The 15,887-nt window shown below is 46.8% G+C and overlaps 1 protein-coding gene across 1 annotated transcript in view; it reads left to right on the top strand.

Moving 5' to 3' along the window:
* SND1 (staphylococcal nuclease and tudor domain containing 1) overlaps nucleotides 1–15,887 on the top strand; it is a 437,174-nt gene that overhangs the window by 355,427 nt on the left and 65,860 nt on the right. The gene's annotated exons all lie outside the window — the stretch shown is intronic.

Raw genomic sequence — 15,887 nt, forward strand, 5'->3', positions numbered from 1 at the left:
TGAGGAGCTGGTGAGCGGACACCCTCAGCAGAGGTATTTTTAGCTACAATGATACAGCCTCATCTTTTTGCAGGACATTTTTTTTAGTTATTTTTTTAATGAAATAAATAAGTAAAATTGAAGACTGTGGTACTTACACCCCAGTGCCAACACCCAAGAAGTTTTGGCACACACTGTGCCCCCCTACCCCCAAACACACACACCACAGGCCTATATAATTAATCCTCTCTAAAACCAGGTGCTGAGGCTCAGAGTTTGCCAGAATATTAGGCCACAGAGACAGTGTGTACAGAAGCAAGAAGAGCTAGAAATAGAGTGGAGGAATGATGCAGACTGGCCCAGTGCAGAGGTGCTTGAGGGCCCTGTGAGCTGCCCAGGCAGCTGGTAACTACCCTGGTTCCTGGTGTTCAGACCTTTGATGGATTTGGTGGCTCAAGTGAGTGGGCCTCAACTCCTGGGGAGAGAGTGCCCTTGTAGTATACAAAGGATTCAGTTCTATGCCTTGCTGACATTTTAATGCTTTTGTTTTCCTTCTCTTCATCCTGTCTGGCATGTCACGTTTTCCTTGGCTCTTTTATTGTGTAACATGTGATCAGGGGCTAAAGGACATTCGCAGAACTTGCTTCAGATCCCAGAGCAGGATCAGGGTAGTGGTTCTTACCCCAGCTGCACATTGGAATCATGGAGTACGGAGGCTTAGGAAAGCTACTAATGCCTGGGCCTCCCTCCAAAGATTCTGGCTTCATCAAGCACCAGCTTTTTAACTTCCCCAGATTTATTAGTTGATACCAAGGAATAACTTTGATAATTTTGGTAGGCATAATAATGGCATTTGTGGTTATGTAAGAAAATGAACATATTTTTTAGAGATACATATTAAATGAAGTGTTTAAGGTTGAAAATGGCATCATGTCTGGGATATACTTTAAAATGCTTCCACAAAGAAAAGGGGGAGAGAGATGAAGCAAATATGACAACTTTGGTAGTTGTTGGGTCTGGATGGTGGTTATATGGAAGTTCATTACTATCCTATTTTCAGTATTTTGAATTTTGCACATCAGAAAAGGGTTTTAAATATATACATACATTTTATATAAATATATATTAATGTTGAAGCTCCCCAGGCAATTTTAATGTAGAACTAAGATTGAGAACCACTAGTTTAGTTTAGGGGATTAAATTTGGATCACCATGCCCTAAAAGATGTGTTTTATCTTTGGACTTTGTCTAACCTAAGCCTGATTTTTCTGGATAAGTTTTCGTGAGTAATCTGGACTCTTGGTAGGTGGGGGACAGGATGGCACAAAGATCAAATTAGACCTGTATCTGGAATCTGACTTCAGGAGCATACAACTAGACAATATTGTCTCTTCCACTGGATGAACTCACTGTAACCGCCCTGAGAGCTATTATACCTTGGAGTTTACCTGCCTCATCACTTGCCAGCACTGCATGTCCCATCCTATGGACCTCTCTGGCTACACCAGGGCAATGGAAGACAGCTGCAGCTGCATTGTAACACATGCCACAAGAAAGCCCCAATCCCTTAAGAGTGCTCAGCAGTTTCCCAAGCGGTATTTGCCTAAAGCTGGGGCAAGAGGACTGAAACTTGTACCTCCCCCCATTCCCAGGAGTCCACATGCCCTCAGCTCTGCATCCGTATGTGTATGAGGCCTCTTTTGTGTCCTCAGTGCCTATTCCAACTCCCAAGCACTATTTTGCTCTGGCTGGTCAGCAAGTGGGACGAGCAGCAGCTTGCTGCAGCCAACCTAAATGGAGCTCTGGAGCTCAGGCTGGAAGCTTCCATGCTACATTTACATACCACATCCTTGCTCAGGACCCTAGCTGAGCACCTTTTCATTCAGGGGTAGGCTGCTAGTTCTTCTTTCTTGGGGGGGTTTTGTGATTTACACCTAAACATTAAGCTATGAATAGTTTATGTTTTGCTAAGCAATACCGAAGCAGAGGAAGCGTTATGGACTGCCCAGGTCACTCAGCCAGCCCAAAGGTTCGCATGGCACCCTCCCTTCCCATTGCCCCTGGACCCCTGAGACAGCCCTTTCCGCCAGTGCCTGCCAGTGCACAAGTCACCCCCTGCACCTCTGTAGAAGGGCCTGGCTCATCTTTGTTTTCCTCACACAGTCAGAGTCAGCGTTGGTCCCACACTGTCCAGTGCTACATCCAGACTCCAAATGAGGGGATTGCTTCCTCAGCCCAGTCGTAAGAACAAGCCTACTGTGTGGCCTCATCCGTGTTTCTTCATGGGACTCTGGACAGGAGGAGGCAGGGGCTTCTCCTGACTCTGGATCACTCTCCAGAGTGCTCCCCCTTTATATATACCTCCACTGTCCCACTCTTAGACCACATTGTCATTGTGTCCGCCCAAGTGCTGAGTGCCTTGAGGGCAAGGACCAAGTCTTTCATCTCCATCGTTCCCCAGCACCTGGCAGGGTGCGGATCACTATACTGGTTCTAAATAAGCAAACTAATGAATATGTGAATCACCGAAGGGCTATGGCAGGGAATGCCTTTACACTAAGGGTCAGAATCCTCAGATTTAAAAATTAGTTTCTCAGTCATTTGGGATTATGAACCTAAACTGTGAGATGATCTAGAGCAGCAGTCCCCAACCTTTTTGGCACTAGGGATCAGTTTCATGGAAGACAATTTTTCCATGGACTGGTCAGGTGAGGCAATGGTTTGGGGATGAAACTGTTACACCTCAGATCATCAGGCATTAGATTCGCATAAGGAGCACACAACCTAGATCCCTCGCATGTGCAGTTCACTATAGGGTTCAAGCTCCTATGAGACTGTAATGCCACTGCTGCTGATCTCACACGAGGCGGAGCCCTGGCAGTAATGCTCCCCGCCTACCAGTCACCTCCTTAGGCAGGGCTCTAGATCAGGGGAGACCTCGGCCTAAGTTTGCTTGTAGAGCAGCCTGTGACTGATGAGGGACAGCCTGTAGCTGGTAATGGCTAGAGAGAAATAACCTATTTGATATTCTTACTACTTGCCTTTGGAATAAAGGGTAATCTCTCTGTGCCTTGGTTTCTCCCACTTGATATTCACAGGTCTCTGAGCACTCTATCCTCTCTCCTTCCTTGCCTGGGGCTCTGAGGAGAGTGACCTGCTTGTAGGAGGGTTTCCCTATGTTTTTCCAGGGCAGTCAGTCAATTAACACCTGGCCACTTCTTTTGGAAGTTACTCCTCCTGAACCTGAATGAAACTTCAGGAACAGTCACTCAGCTTAAGCACAACCATGTACAACAAGCGCTTCTGGAGTCAGTGGCAGTACTGTCCCGTCTATCAGAAACCTGTCTGATCAGTAAGTCTTCTTGCCTCCCTTTTGAGTCTAGAGGCTGTCATCCTGGGTATACCTTTGAATCTCCTGGATGTTTTTTAAAGCATTGAAGGAAGTCCTGTCACCACCCCTAGAGATTGCAAGGTATTTGATATAGCATCTAGATTTGATCTACACTGGTATTTTTAACAGCAACAGTGCTGATAATACAAGCCTGGCGCTGAGAAGCACTGTCTCCAAGAGTCCTCACTAGAAGGAGCTGGAGTGGCACTTGTCCCCCGAACAGTCCACTGCTGGCCTCCCTTTCCCAAAGGCGGGTGGGAAGGCAGAGCACCTGTGTCATCCTCCTTAGCTAGTTCTGAGACAGGACTCCCATATTGCGCAGTTGGTGGTGCAGCTTCCCACCCACCCACAGGCCCACATACACATGCACACAAAGCCCACTGCTTCTTAACTTTGGGCAGATCTGTGGAGGGGAGATAGATCTATCTGTGGATCAAGATTCAGTTTTGCTTTGGCGGGCAGTTGTGAGAGAGAACAGTCCACAGCTGTGTCTGCAATTTGCTACCAGAGATGAAGATTTTTTTTAAATTCTAGCTCAAACAATGCTTCCCTGTATCCATCCCACCAGCTCCCAAGCATCACATCCCACCCATTGGTAGCAGAAGAGCCTGCCTTAGCAGTGAGAGGCAAGGCCAGACACCAGTTGAAATCCCAGACAGCTTCCTACCCTCCCTCTATATCTTGTCAGATATTTCAAGCTTTAAGTCCTTATTCGTGCTCTGCCTACTTGGCTGGCTGTTCTTGCACTTGAGCGGCTTGTTTGCCTGGACAGGTCCAAGCTGTCTGAGCCATCAGCAGCTGCACCTCCTCCTTCGCGCCTTCTGTCTGAGCCAACCTTGATTCACAGTAGTGCAGATGGTCCCAGCCATACCCAGGGATGTCTGCCACTCCCATCCCCTCTCCTGCCCTGCTTTCCCAAGATGAAGGGGCTGGGTCAGGCCTTGCCCGCAGGTCAACATGGGGCTAAAATGAAGACCGCTCTTAGTTCATGTTCTGGCATATTAATCAGGGTGACATGATAAAAAGAATTTATCTGAAACTCATAGAACAGGGCAAGGTTTAAGTTCATATTTTGCAGAAAACACTTTCCAGCCTTCATCAGCGCTAATCTGTTTTTGAAAATGGCCTTAATCCCACCCACTTTGCTCCCTAAGTATTTATAGGAGCGAGAGTCAAAAAAGCATGTGTCAGAAATCACCTTTCTTCCTTTTCCTACCCTTACCTCATTTTAATATAGACTTTGGCAACTTCTCAAAGTACAATGCTCAGTTTTTCAGTCTGGTTCAAGGTGCTTAAAGGTAGTGCCCTGTAATACACCATTATAATCAATTAGTTTCCCTTCTCTTTGTCCCTTTCCAACAGAAATGAAATGATTGGTAACAAGTATGAGAGGGGTCATGGGTGACCTTGTTCAAGAGAAAGATATGGCTGTAGCAGCCCGAGGACACCACTCTGCCTTTCCCCATTGCTGGCTTCTTGGTGAGCAGCAGAAATTTGGAGCTGTACAGGAATCAGATGTCCCACCTAGCAGGCTCTGCCGGAGCCAGACATAGCCATCCACTCTGGCAGCAGCCTATCGAAGGGAGAGAATCTTGGGGCAGCAGCCTACCATGCTGCCCCTTCCACTTTAGATAGGGCCATGCAATGTAAATACATTATTTGTATTTACATTTGGGTCATCTGCAAACCAAAGCGATCTCAGCAGCTGCTGGAATGCCATTGGTACAGCCATACCAACATTTATATTATTCACCCTGATGTCTAGATTGCTGTTACTGACATTATGTTAAGGCTTTTTCTCCCTTAGAGAAAGCTCTTCCAGCCCTAGGCTGCTTAAATAGGGAGGAACAACTTCTTTTTTTTTTTTTTTTTTTTAAGAGACAGAGTCTTGCTACGTTGCCCAGGCTGGTCTCAACTCTTGGATTCAAGAGTTCCTCCCTCCTCAGCCTCCCTAGTAGCTAGGACTATAGATGTGCACCACCCTGCCCAACAAACTTTTTTTTTCAATTGAGGAATATTAGGATTGAGATATATTATGGACTTTCTACACAACTTGGGGTGTTTTCTTCAGGATAAGTATATTTTTAATCTTTAATAATGATAAAATACTTTACTGGCACCTAAGGAACAATAAAATACTGACTAAGAGGCCTGAAGAGGCATCTGCTCCTATCTCTAGAATTTGAAACCAGTCGTTTGGTGAGCTCTCATGCTGGAGTGGGCATGGGGCCGTGTGGGTGGCAGAAAATCAAGGGGTCTCATTCCACTGAAATGTCATGGTTACCTCAGCCTATGGCTGGTGTCTGCCCTCTTCTCTCCAATTCGGTAAGGAAGAAAGCTCCTTTACCAAAGCGTAGAGTACCTGGGCAGAACACCCAGGAACCTTTTTCTTTCTCTAAAGTCACATGATAGATCTCACCACAGCAGTCAATTTCTTGTTCTTCCTAACTGCCCCTACCCTCCTTGTGTAGATTACATGTCTTTTTCTCTTCCTGTTACAATTGTTACTTAACCTCTTAACCATAGGAAACTTGCTTTCTTGGATCCATTATTTTCTTGTGTCTGACCAAATCTTAGTGATCTGCCTGCTTTTGTTTTTGATCCAGAAATTCTAGTCATTTGGAAGTACTGGACAGAGGGTCAGCTATAGGCATAGTCCAGGTTCTTGAGGTATAGGTCCCAAGGACCTGAACTGACAATATTTGTCTTAGTCCTTAAAGTAACCATCAGATTCACTGCCAGAAACTTTAGCCAGCAACAAAATGTGGCAGATACACTACCACCCCCACACCCCCTGTTATGTCAGAGAACATCCCTGAAGCTGCTCAGCACAGTGTAGAGGGGACAGCAGAGCTCCAAGAGGGATCCTGCTTTCCTCATCCTGCAGTGAGGTGTGATTCAGAAGAGCACACAGCACGCCAGAGGCTTGGAGGTTAGGGTAGGGAGGTTCTTCCCCCTGTTCTCATGTGGCTTACCTGCAAACCTGCCTAGATGGGGACTTACAGAGGGCTATCGTCACCCCAGAGTGCTTGGACTGCTCAAATCAACTAGGTAGCTGCTTGCTACCAGGATGTCCAGGACATGAGGGGGCTGCGTAAGTACAACTATTAATCACCCAGGAAGATGTTTTCCTGTTGTCCCAGTACAGGGCCACCTCTCAGGCTCCATGTGTCGCATTCACTGAAGTTTTAGACATGAGAGGTGGCTCTGTTCTCTCTGGGGGACAAGTCAGGAAAAGATTGCCTAGCTGACTCTTCCCTGGTCTCAGTTCCGAATGAAAAGCCTGCCATGCGGCCTTCAGCATCTGCTACTCCCCGTGCCACACCTGATCCCATCTCAAGTCATTTCACACCAGCAGAGGGAAGCCCTGTTCCAACTCCAGCAGCAGCACCACTCGGGGAGGGGGGGCAAACTCTTTACCCTTGTGGTATTTTGTAAACTGCAGCAGCGAAGCCTGAACTTCCAGGAGGGAAATGAAATGACCTTGGCAGGTAACAGGTTCAGGACAGCCAGCATTTGTCTTGGTTGTTGGTTTCCACATGTTAAATGCTTCTAGTTGCTCCTGACCTTCCTTGCCTGCCTTTGTTGGTCAAGTCCTGTAGGCACTGTGGCATTTGGGCAGGGAGCAGGGGAGAGGAAGCTTTTCTGCTTTACTCTGGCACCTGACAAGGGCTCTCTATCCAGCATTGGCATTGCCAGTGGGGAACTGCTGAAGTAGCACTCTAGAGAATCACCCGGGAGACCCCTCTGTCTCCTGCCAAGCTAAACAAACCCTGCCCATGCACTCTTCTGAATCACACCTCACTGCAGCTTTGTTCCTTCTTCCCCGGTACTGCTCAGGGCACCGCCTTACGGGAAAGTCCTGTGTGTCAGCAAAAGAAGCACTTGAGGAGAAACAAATTGATATAGGAAGGGGGAGTGCCGCCCAGTCATCTTTTAAGTACAAAGAAAAGGTCATCGGAGCTGTATGGGGTCCAGGTTGGATTATTGTTGACTCTGCCTTGCTGTGGCAAAAGGGCCAGCTCTCTGGGTCCAACCTTGGGCATTGCCAACCCCATCCAGCTGCTGACAGCCCAGCACAAAGAAAACACATGCTGTGTACACACAGATGGGTTTGCATGTCAGCATGAGCCCATTTTTAGCCTTTGGCCAGGAAGGGCAGTTCACAACACAGTAATTTAATTAAATTTGCCTCCCTCCGTGGCCCACATATTTGAAGAGGTTTGGGGGGAAATGAATCTGGCTGAGGAACATTACCCTGCCGCTCTGGCACTGCCCCAGAGCCAAGCCACAGTACCATAAAGGGTCTCACCATCCTGAATACGACCCAGGACATCTGTCTGCACTGCAGGCTCTCTGGCCGGGCTGCCTGCTGGCACATCTGGCAAGGCAGCCTCTGGAAGCAGTCCGTCTCTATCACAGGCAAGCCACCAGGGGCAAAATAAGGGACTCCCTACCCCCTACTCAAGACCTGCTGGCAACAACTTTAGCAGTAACTCACAATATTAGCTTTCATCACAGATTTCAGTGTATTTAGAGTGGAGAGGACAGAATAAGAGAACCCCCTACCCTCAACTAACATTGAAGCCTCAATAACAGCTATGATCCTAACTTCATTGCTGTTAAGGCCACATACCTGTACTTCTGTCCTGGAAATGACCAGTATTTAGGGACCTGAAATTGAATCCCTTACCCTTACTTCCCATGAACTTATTACCACATTTCACATCTCAAATGTCCATCAGTTTTGTCCATTATGTCTGAGCTTAACCCACATTCCAAACTCCAAAGACCTGCCCCCCTCCCCACCTCAGCCAGCTAGTTCCTCCTTGAACTGAGTTCATCAACTCATCAGGAGGCCACTTCTCCTGTGGTCACCCCCTGGTCCAGAGAATCTGCCCATGATGGGTAGTCCTTTCTTATTGCTAACCCGTAACCTCTCAGTCCGCCTTTTCTGTCCTAAGTCAGCTGTACCAAGCCTGCTAGGGAAGAGCATTTTCTTTGGTTATCTTTCTCTGTCCCCATCAATAGCACATCCTCCTGGCTAACTAATGTCTCTTGTGTAATGATAGCAGCACCTCTGAGAGAAAGGGAGTTTCTCTGGCACAGTTCGTCTCAACACCAGCATAACACAGGCTGTTGCTTAGGAGTGGGAATCATTAGAGTCAGGCCATTATTGGAGGGGACCGGTCTCTAGGGGAGCTAGCAGAAATTGCCGCTCCTTAATAGATGGAAACTCATTTGCCTGAAGCCCCCGCCCTCCTCTTTATTTTGTCTGCATTCCTCATCTCCCATTGCTTCCCAGCTTTGAAGTTGAAAAGAGAGGTAACTCCACCCAATGCACATTTCTGCTAAATTAACTTGGTTAGAAGAAATCCTTGCCTGAAAGCACTGTTCTTTTAGAATGTTTCTATTGGGACTTCACTTGAAACCATCATGAAGAAGACAAATTCTAATTAAATGTATGTGATAAAATTATAGCCAGGGCCACTCTGTTCCCAAGAGAGGATTTGTTGAGATCGGAGGAAGAGGGGACAATTTCCTAGCTTTCTGGACCCCAGTTTCAGGGTAGGCCCCTGAGTCAACCTGGGCTGCCAGAGCTTTCCCTCTGAGGGTCCCCTTGCTTACACAACACTAGGAAGGCCAGGGAGGTAGAGCGGGACTCCAGGCTTCTCTGCTTCTCCAAGGGTCTGCATGACCTTGAACAGACCTCTAACATGATTTAGCTTTCTGCAAGCCCTCCTGTCATGTTGGGATAGATGTTACCTTACTACCCTGCACTCTTGTAGAGAGAAGGGGAAGGCCATGGAAGCAACACATGCCCCTTTTGGTTTATTAGCCATGGGGCTGCCATCAGAACACACATGCCCTGAAGAGAAAGGAAAGTTGCCTGATTTCTCAGCTCTTCCTGTTTGAATGAAATCGTGAGTGGGCACCATCTGTCTCAGAGCATTAAGCACAGATAACAGTACTGGTGGGAAAGGCCTTCCCCCCTCCCAAAAGGGAACTATAAAGGATTGCATCAAACTGCAAACTCCAGGGGGCACTAATCACTTTGCCATTTCTGTAAATGGCGCCCCCTGGAGTTGTAAGTCATGGTGGCCCTGCAGGCGCTCAGCAATTGCGCTAGGTCGCGAACCCAGAGACCACAGGTAAGGTCTCTGCATCACCAGCTATGTGACACCTGGGCAAGGCACATCTTCCTGGGCTTCATTTTCCTCATAAATAAAATGTGAGGGTTCAACTAGATTTTCTGAATTAACTTGGAAGTTCTCATTGCTCCCTCCATATCCCGGAAGTTAGGAACCATGTACCTGTGTTCTGTCTCAGTGTCAATTGCCATCCCCAGGTCGGCCAGCCTCGATAACATACCCAGAATGAGAAGGCACCCTCGGCTGACATAACACCACTAGTCGGAGTGGATGTGGACTTACACATGAAGGGGGAAGGATTAAGGAAAGGGAAAGCCTCCAACGGGCACAATGGATGAAACAGCAAGCGCACAGAATGGGCCAATGCCTTATTCTTGTATTCATCCTTCTCTGTGGCTTCAGAGCCTTTTTTCTGACACACATGCACACAGCACCTCCAGTGCTTGCCGTCTCTCCCCCTCATGAGAGAAACAAAATGAAATGCAAACATGCTTTGAAAGAGCACAGTCTTGTCCTGTCCCTCTGCATCCCCTCCTCATTTCTAATGAAAAAATAGTCTTCCCTTTCCCTGGTTCCTTCAACAGTCTCTTCCTTAGGTTATTTTTTTCCTCTCTCCTTTCCTACTCCATCCAGACTTCCCCCTGCCTAACCTTAAAGAGATGAATTGGAAGAATATGCAGTCGTGTCAGAAGGATGCCATTGTCAGTTCACACAGGCAGACACTAATAGGATAAAGTATTATCTGACTTCCTTTAAGTCCAGAAATTAAGTCTTCTTGCAATGGTAATAGATTATAACTTATAACCACTGTGGCTGGCAGGCTGCAGAAACAGGCTGTTAGTATCTGAGGCCTCAGCTCCATTTCTGGGCCTATTGTGAGGGATGCACTCAGCATTCCTCCAAACACAGCTGCATGATCCAGGGAACTGGCACTTGGCTCCTGGATGGAACTGCCTCTGTGGAGAGCTGCCTATAACTCATTCAGTTCACCTGCCGTGGGAGAAGCTGTCTGAATGGTCTTAATGAACCTGGATGAGTGGGCAGGTAAAGGGAGGAAGCCAGGGTCTTGAAGACTGGGAAGAAGTAGCCCGAGGCAAGGAAACCAAACTTTGCACAGGGAACACTTAGTGTGTGAAAGCTCTTCTCAGTCATCCTTGCTGACTCATTGAGCAGGTAGTAACTTATCTAGTGACTAAATCAGCACCAGCTTAGAGACACAGGGAAATGAGGGTTGAGACCTTAAAGGAACTGTAAAAGAGACTACAAATTAAGGAGTTGCCCTGGAGAGGAAATATCATGAGAAATGTTAGGAAGAAAGAGCCATCATTCTTCAAAATGGAGGGCCTCATGCAGGATTTCCTAGGTCCTGTTATGGCAGATGAGTGTACTCAAATGGGGAATATGGGACAGGAAACCTGATACAATAATTAATTGAAGGGTTTTTTTTATTAGTGGGGCTATAAGAAGGTAGGTGGGGGCTGGGTGCAGTGGCTGACGCCTGTAATCCCAGCACTTTGTGAGCCCGAGGTGGGCGGATTGCCTGAGGTCGGGAGTTTCAGACCAGCCTGGCCAGCATGGTGAAACCCCGTCTCTACTAAAAATACAAAAATTAGCCGGGCGTGGTGGTGCGCACCTGTAATCCCAGCAACTTGGGAAGCTGACGCCAGGAGAATCGCTTGAACCCGGGAGGCGGAGGTTGCAGTGAGCCGAGATCACACCACTGCACTCCAGCCTGGGCAACAGAGCAAGACTCTCTCTCAAAAAAAAAAAAAAAAAAAAAAGGTAGGAGGGTATGAAAGAAACAAGTAGATCAAGTACTGTTTCTTTGGCATCCTATAATTGATTTAAACTGTAGTAATTACTCTAGTAATGTTCCTGAGTGTACAGAATAAACAAACCTGAAAGCCTAAGTACTATCTTGGTCCGTCTAGCTCCCACACCTAGCTTGAGAGTAGCCTCTCATATCAATGCTTCCCTGCTATCGTTTCAAAACTCTTTTCGATGGGATAAGTGAGCGAAGATCATGCCATCGTCTCAAATGCTAACTTCCTTTGACAAGACAGTTTCTCCCAGGGATATCCCCCACAGGCCTAGGCCAAATCTCTGACTCACTGCAAAGGTCCATGTACACTGAACTGATAGACATCACTATTTTTGTTGGAAAACACAATTTATATAACACTCTTCCTCTGGAATAATACTCTTTTTGTGGACAAATACCGAGTTGCTCCCTCTCTTCTCCCCAGCACACCCCACCGCCCTCCCCATGACTGTGTTAATAGAAATGAGGAAATGGGTTCAGAGCAGATCCCTGAGTGAGCCTGTCAGGGTCAGGATTAAATTACATCCCTGAAGGCTGGGTTGCTTCCCCAAGCAGTGGACAGCCTCCAGGATAGGGAACAGGACTGTTGTGGGTAGGTGGTTTGGCCCAAGTACTGACAGCAAAGCTGGCGTGTACCAGAGGATAAAACCTGTGATCATCCTAAAATCTAATTCTAGCCTCTCATTAGGAAATCAAAATGCATTCTTTCTTCGCCTCTCTTGGAAAGTTGATCTCCCTGCTTTTCTTCTCCTCTGTTTCATGCCATGAATTTAGCACTAACAGTCCTCCCCCATCCATGGTCCAGCCAGCCTCTTGCTTGCTAAGGCAGAGGAATCTCCCTGGCTTTCCTCCTTGACTGCATTGCAGCCCCTTAGCCTGTGTATCTGCCATAGAGCTCCATTCTTCTCTCATTTGCTCCAATTATGGTGCTTTTTGTCTGCCTTTCTTTTCTCCTAGCTCTGCAATACTGCTCGGAAGCCCCATCGGCCCTTTCAGTGCTACCCTCTTCCTCCTAGTGCCTCCCCACTCCCCACTCCCAGTCCTGGTAACACTTAATGGTCAGGGAGGATTTCATCACTGACCTGAGTAATAAGGCTATGACTGCTCTGTGCCAGAGAAACATGGGTAGGGGAGAAGACATTAGGAAGTTTACCTTCTTGGTAAAGGACCTAGGCTTCCCAAGGTCCCAGCCCTCAGCTTATGCATGACTATCAGCACCTTTACTTTCTTCTGGCTCACCACAAGGAAAGGTAATCTATTCCTGGACTAAATCAGTGCCTTGGGACAGCTATAGTGCTGGTGTAGGGATCAGAGTACAAGGCAAGGTTTTCCTGGGAGGATAAGTATAACCATGTTTTTCACAGTGATCGGGCTTATAGATACTATTGTCTCTGACTTCTAGATCATCATCCTTCTTCTCTGGAGTAGCACAATAGGCATGTCTCTCTTTGGACATATACAATGTTCAAGAATAGGGGTGGTGATGGGGGCTTCTCTGTTGATCTGTGTGTTTGTGTGTATTGTCAAATAACTGTTATCTAGCATTTGCTATATGGTGTGGAGCACTAAGTGTGAGATCTATGTCACACACATACATATATAATTATATATGTAAAATTTCAATTCTCACAATCTGTGAAGTACTGAGGTAGATAGTAATATTGTCTGTATTTTTTAGGTGAAGAAACTGAGTCTTTTTCCAAAGTCACACAGCTAGTAAGTGATGGAACTAGGATTCAACACAGGAAGACTGGCTACAGAGTCTGTGCTTGTAAGCACTATGCTATATTGCTGTGTGTGTATGTGTGTGTGTGTGTGTATTTCACTGATCTAGTTGCTGAAGCCCTTATCACTGCTCCAAGAAGTAATTTACTTCATTTTAATTTAAAGCAAAGATGAAAACAACTTAACCTACTGTCCAAACCATTCTTCCCCTTGCATAGGAGAGGGGTGCTTCCTGAAAGGAGTGAGACCAAGAGAGTTGCTCTGAGCCAAAAGCTGCCTTGCAGTTTAGCTGAGGCAGGATTTAGAAATGGCGTGAACAGTGCCTGCATTAGCCGATGGCATGGAGTGCTGAGTGCCAGCAGAGGAGATAAAATCAGACATATGTTTGGATATAAATGTTCCTCTCTCTCTTCTAATTTTAAGCCCCTGCTGCTTTGTTGCAGTGAAATGATGGAGCCTTAATTATAGGCCCTAGCCCCCTGAGGTAGAAGCCTGGGTTGAGTAAGGCCCACTTAGCCCTCTCCCAGTCTCTACCCATTACCACGGAAGGAAGCCAGAGACCATGGACTCTGACCCTCTTCTCAGACAACAATAGGAATTGTCTTGAAGGGACTCTCTGCTGGTTGTTCCACCGCACTCAGCAAGTTGCTGGCCTCAATACATGTTAAATAGCCATGATAAAGCTAATCTCTAGGCCTTAGAAACTAGCCTATCTACCTTTACCTCCATTGATAATAGGATGCAGCTGAAGGGTGTTAAAAAGTCCTGGAGCACATTGTAGAAGTGGCAGCTACAGCATGGCACTTAAAGAGCTAGAGCTGGGGTAGATACAGTGGAGAAGAGGAGCAAAAGACCCTCCCAGTATTCTCATTGTTGAGCCGGGTAAGCAAAAACCACTCCATTATGGGGAACCTCTGTGGTCCAGTAGGTGTTTTAAGACCTCCTCCACACTGCAGAGTTTCCAAGGCTGGGAGGAGGCCAAGCCACCTTTTCTAACTATAAAACACCAAGTCTTACCTACTTCACTCCTTCCCCTTAGCTGTCACCCTCTGTGGGATCCTGCAGTTTCTGTCTGCCGTTGGGCCTAAGAATCAGGAAATGGTTATGTAGAGTCGTGATAGTCTAACCCCTTAGCACATGTGGAGCCCCTGTAGTCAGGCCTTAGAGGGCAGTATAGCCAGTTCTAAAGAGAGTGAACAGCTCTAAGCGATAAGAGAACACAGACGTATCTTAGGAAGGTCCCATTTTAACTGTTTTGCTAGTTAAGTATGTTCTTGATAGCCAATAGCAGCCTGGGTGAGAAAGCACATTGACTCAGGAGTCAAGAGACCTGGGCTTTTAGTCCCACCTCCTCCACTAGCAGTGTGACCTTGGATATGTCTTTTAATTTCTCTGGGGCTCAGTTTCTTTGACTGTAAAATGTGAAGGGATTAGACTAAATGATTTTTCACGGCCTTCAGTTCTGTAATGAAAATTCTCTAACTCCGTATCATCAGCAAGAGTCTTTACATCCAACGTGTTGCTATAACTACCCCCTAAAGAGCTACCAACCCATGTTCCATTCCTAGGTAACAAACCTTGGCCTGGCCAAGGATGAGTCACAGCATTGACGGCTGCATTTTTGGTACTCAAGGGATGCCTCTCTGAAAAGCTGTCCCAAGTGCCTGCTACAGAGGAGGATATACCATGATAGCAAAGGAAGGTTACTGCTATAAAAGTGGAAACTGCATGGATCAAAGGGCAGGCCTGCTGGGGTAAGGAACTCTCCCTGCAGCTCTGAGGATACTTAAATCTAGGATCCATATTCTTAGTCTCCCCCAACTCCTTTGAGGTTCCTTTCAAAAGTCCTTCTCCCACAGATTGAAGCTGAATATAGTCTTCCTTGGGACAAATGCATTTGTCCATAGGGCTCTTTCCCGAGATTGTTTTAGGCCCATTTCTGTACCTCTCCCCTCAGACTGTTAGCCACAGACCCTTAGTCATTGCAAAGTTACTGCATAATTCCCTGTCTGCTCAAATAGCTATCAAAAAAAAAAAAAAAAAAAAGAAGGGTGTTAGGAAATTGGCTCCTCATCCTCTATTTCTGAAACAGCAACTTCCTCCGCAATTTCCTCTGAATGCATACCCAGGAAGCTGTTTTAAACAGCCTGAGTTGTGTCTTGTGGCACTAGGAAAGAGAGTAATTTCTTGCTTTTTCACCTGGTCCTAGCCAAGTCCCACCCTTTGCTCTCCTGCAGTTTTCTTTCTTTTTATTGGGGGTATGGTGATAAAGGAGAGGCAGGAGGAACGGATCTTTGGTGCCTAGAACTGTGAGTGGTAGTTTATAAGTGTGTGCCCATACATATGTGCTGGCACACTGATACCCAGAAATGATGTATATACCCAGGAGGATTAAGAATTGGCCCTTTCTTAGCCAACTGCTGCAAAGTGCCGCCTGCCTCTCTTTCCCTCCTTAGTGCCAAAGAGTTCACACCCACTCAGTCCCAATTCCCTGCATTAGTATAAATACTAGCACTGAAGAAATGCAGGATCCTGATTCACGCAGCCTCTCTGGACATTATTACTTGGTAAGCATCAGGAGACAGACACCTACCACCAAAACATGTTTAGATTATTTAGCACCCAGAGAACAGAAGCAACACTGCCTGTGGGAAATTTAAGCCAAACTACATTATTGCAGGCCTCTGAAATCCAGGTCCCCCAGGTTCCTCGGGTAGAGCTGGTGCTGCCTGACCAGCAGCTTCTGCTGAGGTGGCATTTAACTTTTGGCCAGGTCCCAGGAGCTGAGGCTGACCCATTTCCCCTGCTTTTCCAGGGC

Source organism: Gorilla gorilla, chromosome 6 (genome assembly GCF_029281585.2).
Source record: "Gorilla gorilla gorilla isolate KB3781 chromosome 6, NHGRI_mGorGor1-v2.1_pri, whole genome shotgun sequence".
Taxonomy (NCBI): domain Eukaryota; kingdom Metazoa; phylum Chordata; class Mammalia; order Primates; family Hominidae; genus Gorilla; species Gorilla gorilla.